Genomic DNA, 10,837 nt, shown 5'->3' on the forward strand with positions numbered 1-10,837 from the left:
CATCAACCTCCTCAACATCTCCCTCTTCTTCCTTCTTGGACTCGTCTTCTTTGACATCAGACACTTTCGTATATTATAATCAATTCATAAATTAACTGCTTGGATAGTCTTCTTAGATAGAGAAATTAACAATGGATGGAAGCATCTTTTTTTTTTCTTGGCGGGAGTACGATGCATATGATGATGAGTACGGTTAGGGCTTTTTAATTTTAATTTTAATAATGGATAAAAATTAAGGTGTAATGTATCCAAAAAATATTCAAATAGATGAAGGGTATTTTAGTATTTGCAGAAGTCTTGTTACATCCAGTTTTGGTCTTTTTTAAGATTTATGGGGTTAAGTGAAATCATTTTGAAACCTGAGGGGGGGTGTTGTATAATTTCTAGGACCTCAAGGGGTTATATGAAAACATGAAAAACTTTAGGGGTATTAGTGTAAATAAATCTCATAAATAAAAGCAAAGAGATAAGAATTTCTGGTAAATAAAGAGATAAGAATTTCATCTCTCCCTTATACTGTTTCGTTAATTTGCACAAATTGTGGCATTTTAACAGTGCAGTTCATCACTTATCTAATATTTTGACATGGGTCCACAAACATAGCGGAAGCCAAACTCTGTTACTTAAATAAAAAACAATAATAAAATACAAAAAACGGTTCTGTTGTTTTTAAACCCCCCTATCTTCTCAATGCCCACCGAAATTAACTTGGAAAATCCATCAATCTTCATCATCCACCACCAGCATGGCAAAATCCCACACACTTGATCTGTTTTCTTTTTCTTTTTCTTATGGCATTTTCCAGTAATATATATGTGAAGGGAAAAAAGGCAAATTTGACTTGTGCATTCTTACTATTATATACTTTAATAACATACATGTCGTTAAAAGTCGTTTTCATTGTAGTCTTTTTCATAGCATGTCGTTAAAGGAAAATTCAAAGACGAAAATGTTGAAAGTCATGTGCTTTAACTCATAACGAAAGACAACACGACTTTCAGGGTCAGGCCTACAAATTCATCAATGCATGATGATGTCCTACAAGTTGCGCCCATTATACGCAAAGAGAGAGAGAGAGGTTCCCATAAAGAGAGAGAGAGAGAGAGGTTCCCATATGAGCACCTCCACCACCATGAGCTCCACAACTGAGCCTAAGAAGCTTCACATAGCCTTGTTTCCATGGCTAGCCTTTGGTCACATAATTCCATTTTTTGAGGTTGCCAAGCACGTAGCTCGTAGAGGTCACAAAGTTTCCTTCATATCCACCCCACGAAACATCCAACGCCTCCCCAAAATCCCTCAACACTTAACCCCTTTGATCAATTTAGTGCAGATCCCGCTGCCACATGTCGAAAATCTGCCAGAGAATGCAGAGTCCACTATGGACGTGCCATACCACCTAATCCCATACCTCAAAACAGCTCATGATGGACTCGAACAAGGTATTTCCAATTTCCTACAAACTCACAAGTTGGATTGGATTATTCACGACTTTGCCCCTCACTGGCTACCACCTATAGCTTCTAGCCTAGGCATTTCACTAGCACATTTCAGTGGTTCCAAAGCATCCACTCTATGTTTCGTTGGACCAACATCACCGGAGAGTCTAGATCGCTATGGTGTTAGAACACTACCAGAGCACTTCACTGTCGCTCCCGCATGGATCCCTTTCCCTTCAAATTTGGTTTTTAGGTCTTTTGAGGCCAAGAAAATGTTGGACGCTACGAAACAAAACACTTCCGGTGTTTCGGATTGGTTTCGTGTGAAGTCGACGGTCCAAGGTTGTCAAGTCTATTTGATTCGAAGTTGTAGAGAGACTGAGGGGGAGTGGCTCGATTTGCTACAAGAGCTTCAACAAAAACCTGTGCTTCCAACAGGCTTATTGCTACCTTTGGTTCAAACTAGAGAAGACAAAGAAGACTGGTCTAGAATTTATCAGTGGTTGGACAAACAAGAGAATGGAACTGTAGTTTACATTGCCCTTGGAAGTGAGCTTAACTTAAGCCAAGAAGACTTCACCGAGTTGGCTCTTGGATTGGAGCTATCTGGGTTGCCCTTCTTTTGGGTCCTAAGGACACCTAGTTGGTCAGGAGACAGTGACTCGGTGAAGCTACCAGATGGGTTCGAGGAGCGAACCAAGGGTCGTGGACTGATTTGGACAACTTGGGCACCTCAAACCAAGATATTGGCTCACGACTCAATTGGGGGGTTTTTGACTCATTGCGGTTCGAGTTCACTCATAGAGGCACTCCAATATGGACGTCCTCTTATCATGTTTCCCTTCTTGTATGACCAAGGGCTAAATGCTAGGTTTTGGGACAAGAAGATTGGAATTGAAGTTCCAAGAAACGAAGAAGATGGATCGTTTACCAGGAAATCGTTGGCCGACTCTCTGAATTTGGTTGTGGTGGATGAGGAAGGGAAGGCTTACAGAGACGGAGCCAAAGAACATGGTGAGGTATTCAAAGATAAGGAACTCCATGATAGATACATGGACAAATGTGTGGAGTATTTGGAAAACCATGTGCACATGCATGAGGTTTGAATACTAGTTTAGAAGCTTTTTCCCAATTCAGAAAGTTATTATAAAGTTGTTGTCGATCGTTGACCTACTGGAAGTGCATTCATGAATCGCAGTATCAATTTGTATAAAGATAATTTTCTTTATATGGTATTACTTAAGAAAAGTTTCCCCTCCAATCAAAACTATGTGTCTCATATATCAGCCCACGATCATGCTTTGGGTCCATTATCATCAGGGAATTTTTAACTCTACATTTTGCTAACAACTAGTCAGAAGAAGAATAGTCCCACCAACTCTTCATAATGTTTTAAGATCTTTTTCCATTGGACCTAGTAGCACAAGGTGACAGTGATACAATGACAATAATACCTGTCTTTTCTTTTTCTTTTTGTTTTTTTCTACAAGGAATCCATGGTGATCAATAATGTTATCTAGGGCTTTTGTTCTTGTTGTGGGTAGAGTCGGATCTCCCTAGCCCGACTTATATATTTTTGCAGTGTAAACACATTTTTTGCTCAATATGATCATCTCTTGGAAGACCAGAAAAGGATTATCCATAATAATTTTTTTGGACAATCTATGAATAATAATTTGAACAATATAGCAAGCTTTTTTCTTTAGAAGAAAATTATCAAACGTGTGAACTTTATTCAAAATCAAATCACCTCAGAATAGTGTGGAGAATTAATATTTGTCGGCCAAAAAGGACCATCCTCCAGCTAATAAATAAATAACACTAGCGCAAAGAAAAACGAGTTAAATTATGAGCCACAGAGTTATGTTTCATGGCGAACAAAATTGATAGCTTAGGGTTTAGGGTTTGTGTTGAAAATTCGCATGGCTCTAGTTTCATTTCACAATCAATTGATTCTCATGGCAATAGAAAACACTTTCAAAGTTGTTTTAGAAAATAATGGTATTTGGACTTGATTTGTTTCTGTAAGCTTGCTTGAGTTTAATAGAAAGCAATATGGGTTTTTTTTTTTGGTTTCCCAGGGTATCCCCGCGCGACTGCGGAGACTAAATCCCTCGAGGTACTGTCAGGCGCAAAGCGGGGACCTCTCCCAACAGAGTCTGCTCTATTCGCAAGTGTCTGGGATCGAACCCAGGACCTCTTGTTTAAAGGATCCAAGCCCCTTCCACTTGGACCAACTCATGTTGGCAGCGATATGGGTTTTCAATGGTGGGGAGTGTGTGCTTTAACATCTGTAGTAATTTGGCTAGGTTTTTTTTTTTCTAAAAGAAAAGAAAGACGGTATGAATATGTAGTTTCTAAAAATGGAAAGATTAAGGGACCGCCACACAAAGAAGACATACTTAATTGAGTGATTTATCTCTTTTTTTGTTTTTTGTTTTTAATTATTCCATATGTTTGAGTGATTTATAGGAAAACATTTAATCAAGTAATCAAATAAGAGTATAATTCAACAAGTTATTTTTGTTGTAAATGCATGAGTTGGTGGATGACCACCATACCTCTTAGCATTCACCCTTTCTAATTCTATGTAACCTATACACTAAATACCATAGTAATGGGCTTGTAACTTATGAGTTGTTAATGTCTTCTTACCATTGTAAGCCTATAAATAAGAGGTCTTACCAAGATGAGAAACACAAGTTGATTGAATAATTTCTATTGTCTTCCTCTACTTTCCAATGCTCTCTACAATTTCCCTTTAGTTATATAACACGTTATCAGCACGACATTGCTCTTGGTATGTTTTCTTTCTCTGAATTTTCTTTCTTTTTATATGAGCTAGAGTCATCACATGGTATAGAGTTTCTTTGTACTCACCATCAGACTTCATCATGCTCGTTTAAGAAAAAAAAATCCTTATTCTTATTACACATGAATATAATGCCATGTTTTTTTTTTATTTGTTTGTTTATTTGATCTTAAGTATGATCTTAATTATTATAATGAGTTTGTATTATACAAAAGATTAGGGCCCGAAGTTCCTCGATCCTCATCATATAACTTGATTAGGACATAGAGTCCTTTTGATTGAATCAAAACCTGAAGTTCTTTGATTCCAAATAATTGAGGTTGTGAAGTTCCGTGAATTTAAAGAGCACATAAGGACATGAAACTCCTTGATTTTGTATTAATCAAAATCAGAATTCCATGAGGTCTACATATGTCAAGAACTCGAACCAGAAGTTTCGAATGCATATACATCGATTTGAGTATGAAGTTCAAAGCACAACTATTAATTCAATTTATTTAGATCTACGTATTCGAACTTGAAGTTTCGAATATATGTTGATATGAACCTGAAATTCATAGTTTATCATGGATCTTAATACTATATATGAACCTGAAGTTCATTACTTATTTGTGCCTATATGAACCTGAATTGGTTGGAAATCCAATTCTTAAACTTGTAGTTTTATCTACATATTGAATCCATATTAATATTATATTATCTTGGAATTTCATAGTCTTTAATTTATTTATTTTATTCCTCATTTATACCACTTTACTCATTTTATTTTATTTTATTTTATTTTATTTATGTTGGGTTATTAGGTAATTTCGTTTTACAATAGTAATATAATATTGATACTTACGGTTATTTTATATATATAATTGAAATCATAATTGCCAGAAGCAATCAATGCCCATTTATACGAAACGAAAAGATAATATAGGTTACACTCTATGTGTATTATGATGGAGCTGGAAAAAAAAAGGGGGGGAATTAAGACCTGAAGATCTTGATCCTCAATATATTTAATGAAGGACTTGAAGATCCTAAATTCTATACATGTAAAGGAATGAGCCAGAAGCTACAATTTCTATACATCTAAAAAGGCAAGAAAATCCTTTTATATATGTGTATGTACATATATAATTTTATGGTTCACAAAGTGAAAAGGTGATTAAATGTTAACGTGAACCACGTTGATCAATACCAAATATTAGTTGGTTCTCTCATTGTTATGGTTTATAAATTTGAAGACACTCATAAGTTGTGTAGTCTCGTTTGAGCTGTAAATCCCACTGTATAGTAATGTGTTCAATTTATTGTGAACAACTTTAGCACCATGTACCTGAATGAAAAAGGGATTTTGTTATTCAGATATTGGAACCTGAAGTCCATATCATAATAATTTAAACCTGAAGTTTAAATATTGAACAAATGTGATAATTATATAACCAAAAGTTCTAAGTGATATGAGGAAATTATTGGTGCATACTATATTATATTTACAGTCAATTAAGGTTTACATATTCCTAAATTCATTTTCAATTAATTGGGACAAGAAGATCTCCCATTGTTGTTAATAATATGTTAACTCGCAATTGTACGGGGCAATTAGTAGTATAGCAAGACAAGTACGAGGTCATACCCACGAAGACTGAGAAGTTCAAATTAGTTATGTACTTTAGATTACCGAATTCAAGAAGTTAGGAAGTGAAATCTAAAACAGAATTTAAAGTGAGATTAGTTTGAGATAGAAGCAAAATGAAATTGGAAATTGAAGTGAAAGAGCTTGTGCTTTTGAGAAGAACTAAACAAACTGAAATTGCAAAGGAAGGCAATTAAACAAATGTAACAAAGTGTGATTTTGAAGGGTTGGAAAACGGATTTGGAGACTAGGGCATTCGAATCACCATAACAATTCAACTCTGGGTTATAAGGAGTCAAGTAACAAGTCTAATTCAGATTCAAAGATTGATTCTAGCTAAAGTATGATTAGGCCATGGTGTTTGGTCCTAACCTTGTGTTCCTAATTCCCTAATTTGATCATTTGTTGTCTAACCTAAAATTAAGCATTAGGAACCCATTAAGCATAGAAGAACAATTTAAACAACCAAGCATGTATCTAATCCCTGTTGTCGAATGTCCATACATATTCTTCCTATTCATAGTTCAATTCGAATTAAAGCATGGTGTCTACTCTTAATTCAAACCAAGATAGTTAACAAACAAGTTCTAATGGTGATCAATCATTCAAACAAGCATGTTAACTTATAAGCATAATGAATAAGAACATGAATCATGAATCAAACTTGAAACTCCAAACTTATAAACCCAGAATATTCATGTTAGGTTACATCGAAGCCCTAGTTATGGATTTAGCTACTCATAATGGAAAAGATACTTGAACATAAATGAGAAAACATAATGAATGCAATAAGAGTAGAAAAACCCTTTTTCTGAAGTTCTTGTGGTGTCCAAGGTTTCTCCAAGTGCTTCTCCACTTCTAATGCTTCTCCAAGAGCTTCCCCACTTCTAGAAAGATGTATGAAGGATATGGAGGTGATTTGGGATGAGTTTGAGTGAGTGGTGATGGCTAAGGAAGATGAAATTCGTAGGGAAATGGAAGAGAGGTTTGCTGGAGTTGTTTTGGTGATTGCTGGAGTGTTTGGGATTGTGAGAGTGTTTGAGGATGGTTGGGGTGAATTGTGGGGTTGTGAATCCCAGGATTTTTTGTTTCTTGAATGTGGAATGGATGTGGTATTTATAGGGAGAGGGGAGTGATAAATCTGAATTCAATATGGCTAATGCATACAACACTTGCATTATAAAATCTGAATTGGTTGATGCACTTCACTAATGCATACAACACTTGCATTATAAAATCTGAATTGGTTGATGCACTTCACTAATGCATACAACACTTGCATTATAAAATCTGAATTGGTTGATGCACTTCACCAATAAATCCCACCAGCAGCCCTAGCTCATCTTCATGTCACCATGACCAAGCTTCCAACCAGCTCAATAGCTCATGCCTAGCTCACCATAGCCAAGCTTCCAACCAGCTCATCCTGAGGTCAGCATGACCAGCAATTTCAAGGGCTTACGAATTGGGCTAGGCTGAATCAAATGAAGACTTTAAGATGTCCATTGTGAAGTTCAGAATGTGTATGATCCAACCACACAAGTATTGGCCCAATCCAAGCTCGGAGGAGGAAGTTAAGGCCGAAACAAATTGCTAACTCGTTTTGCTCGCTGACAAAAATCCATCCTGAGCATGGTTCAGTGTTTGCTAGGTTACGGACTCCAGATTTATCCAATGGGGCTGAAGTTTGGATATGTTATAGTACACACCCATTGGAACAACTTTCATGAAGAATGCGTCCTCATCCGAGCTGTGTAGGTTGCTAAAACAGATCTTGCAATGTGACCCACGAAACTGGACTGGCAAGGGACTGTAGGAAAAATGAGTTTGTCTTTAAGCTCTTCTTCCATTCATCCAAATTAGGCCTTAACATGCTTGAATTGCATGAATTATGCTCTCTTGCTCTATTGGCCTACAAAACACACAAATAGAGGGAAATAACTCAGAATTATAGGAAACTAAGCAAAAGAAGTAAGTAAATTGGGCATGTATATGTATGAAATTATGAGCTTAACACCCATATCAATACTTGTAAAATAACTATTTGTGGACTTGAAGTTCCTCATTTTTCTCAAAAGGCATAAAAGACCAAAAGTTCTTCAATCACTTTTATTGAAACCAGAAGTTTAAAAGGCAATCCTTATAATATAAATATTTGTGGACTTGAAGTTCCCCAATTCTTAAAACACAAATGAAGACCTGAAGCTCTTTGATTCTTTTTTCATTGGAACCAGAAGTTTCAACAATTTATTTTTTTGTAATATTTTGTTGTTGTTGTATTTTACTTTTACTTGGTTCTTTTCTTGGGTTTCATTTTTATTTTATGCAAGGACCTGAAGTCCCTAAATTATTCTTATATAATAAAGACTCGAAGTCTCTTAGTTCTCAATCCATATAATATCTATATAAGGACTTGGAGTTCTGCAATTCTCATAAAGTAAATCAAGACTTGGAGTTCTTTGATTTTTCCCTAACTTGGAACCAGAAGTTCCAACAATTTATTTTATTTTATTGTTATATTCAGTTATTTGTTTTCATTTCAATAATTTATATTTAAGGACGTGAAGTTCTTCATATGACCCGAAGTTCAAATATCTTAGGACCCGAAGTTCTTATTAAGTCTAATCCAAACTATAAGTTTTGGCCACATGTGCATTAAAAAAAAAGGAAAATTCTAGAACCTGAAGTTCTAATTGTGTCAACCTCCAAATTGATATTTCAACAAGTGCATATGTATTATGAATATGGGTTGAAAAATATACATCATGTCAAGAACTTGAAGTTTCGACATTATTTGGATTTCATGTTTTCTAAATTTTTTATTATTATCGTTTTATTTTATTGCCTTGAAAAATATCATATTGATACAAATTTGGACATGAAGTTCAAAACCAAATATTCTTTTTAAATTTGATATATGTACTCGAACCTGCAGTTCCAGATATATGTTAATATATATCCAAAGTTCATCATTTTTATTGAGATTAATATTAATATGAACCTATAGTTCATATCCTGTCAAGAACCTGCAATTCTGGTATAACATATATAAGATGTTAATTGAACCTGAAGTTCAGAATCAAACGTTGTTTTTTTTATCTTTATCATGTTTTCCACAATGGAATCAAAATATTGTAACCAAATTATAATTGGAACTTTCAAGTTCCTTGGTTCTTAATTTTAATTATTTTTATATTTAATTTGAACCTGTAGTTCAAAGCACAAAATGAGAAGATAAGACCATTCCGGAAGAATGGCATGCAAGAAATCGTTCCATAAGAACGACATGTTTTATGTACAAAAAGAGTGTTCCAGAAGAACGACTTGCATTATGTACAAAATATCATTCTAGAAGAATGACTTGGATTATATACAAAAGACCATTCTAGAGGAAAGGCTTGAATCATCCTGATATGTATCTATTTCTAAATGATTAAATACAATGCAAATTCTGAAGATTGCAAGTTGAATACATTGATAATACACTGGATAGATTAAAGTCCCAGAAGGACAACCCATTAACATGTCAATATTAATATGATGCACGCCGAATGCATTAAGGTTCTTGAAGGACAATACTTATGACATGAAATAAGGTCCCCGAAGGACAATACTTATGACATTCTTGGTATTATTTTGATGAGACCAAAATTCCCATCGTTAGGGGGAGAATTGGTTGTTCCTGAAAGAACAAAAGAACGACGTGAATGATTATGGAATATATTTATTATTGTCTCATCAAACAAATTGGTATAAAAGATAAGTGCCAAAAGCATATTCGAACACAAAAAGGATTGTAAGTCAAATGACCATAAGCAAATACAGACACAAAGTTAGTGACTACTAATAACCAATTTGTTGCATGCCTGAAGCATGACAGATTTATAGATTGCGAAAATTGAACTCCCCATAAAAGCTTTTGGATGCCTGAAGCATGACAAATCTATAGGTTCCAAAGACTTAATTCCTCAGAAGAGGAGATTAATTGCAAAGTTTAAGCCCTACTCAAAATAACACTCTAGAAGAGGTTATGATCCACATTCTATAAATTTTACATCTTAGAAGAGATATTTGTCCATGAAGTGACAATGAAAGCCTCTGAAGTGGCACTGGTACCAGAAATAATGAAAGCAATGAGATGCTTATAAATTATGCATGCGCATGCACATGAGAATTGTGGGATCATGAATTGATGATATATTGGTTTATAGTACGTGCTAAAGTTATCAAGGGCTATACATGATGATATTGCACCACTTGTTCTAATTGTCGACAAATGTAAATAAAGATTGGCCAACTGGAAGAGGCAGTCCAGTAAAGTTGAATATTTCCGGAAAAAGTGCAATGATTGAACCTATAGTTAAAACACCAAAAGGATATAAAAATGTATATGTTACAAATTGGTGTTTGAGATGAAGTGAAATAAATCACTTGATGATATGGCACAACGTTTCCCAATAAAGACATGGGATTATGATGGTAAACATATGCAGCTATGTTATGCATTTTTATGAAAAATTTATGTGTATAAAAATTCCCGAAGGATTCAGAATGCCTGAAGCAAATGATTTAAAATATGATGGCTTGTAATGATCATTGTGTGGATTAAAGTATTGTGGAAGAATATGGTATAATCGTCTTAATGAATATCTACTACAAAAGGGATATATAAATAATTTGGAAATGAGTTTACCATCATTGCAGTATATATATGAAGAATTTTGTTAGAACTCTTGAAGAGTTTACAAAGGCTTCCCCTGATTTAATAAAGGAATTTGATATGAAAAATCTAAAAAGATTATGAAGTTAAGCATATCGCCAGAAGCGATCTTTTGAAGAATACATAAGAATAAATTCTGAGAGATGTAAAATATCATACATTATATAAATTATTGAAAAAAAATCTCTAAGAAGTTAAGGAGCCTGAAGCTCAATGTCTATACTCAATTTTCATGAAAT

At 34.6% G+C, this 10,837-nt stretch overlaps 1 pseudogene; it reads left to right on the plus strand.

Annotated features, from left to right (window-relative positions):
* Nucleotides 1–1,065: 1,065 nt before the first annotated feature.
* On the plus strand, nucleotides 1,066–3,020 carry LOC110747177 (putative UDP-rhamnose:rhamnosyltransferase 1 pseudogene; annotated as a pseudogene).
* Nucleotides 3,021–10,837: the final 7,817 nt, after the last annotated feature.

The sequence above is a fragment of the Prunus avium genome, chromosome 6 (genome assembly GCF_965620075.1).
Source record: "Prunus avium chromosome 6, drPruAviu1.hap1.1, whole genome shotgun sequence".
Classification (NCBI taxonomy): domain Eukaryota; kingdom Viridiplantae; phylum Streptophyta; class Magnoliopsida; order Rosales; family Rosaceae; genus Prunus; species Prunus avium.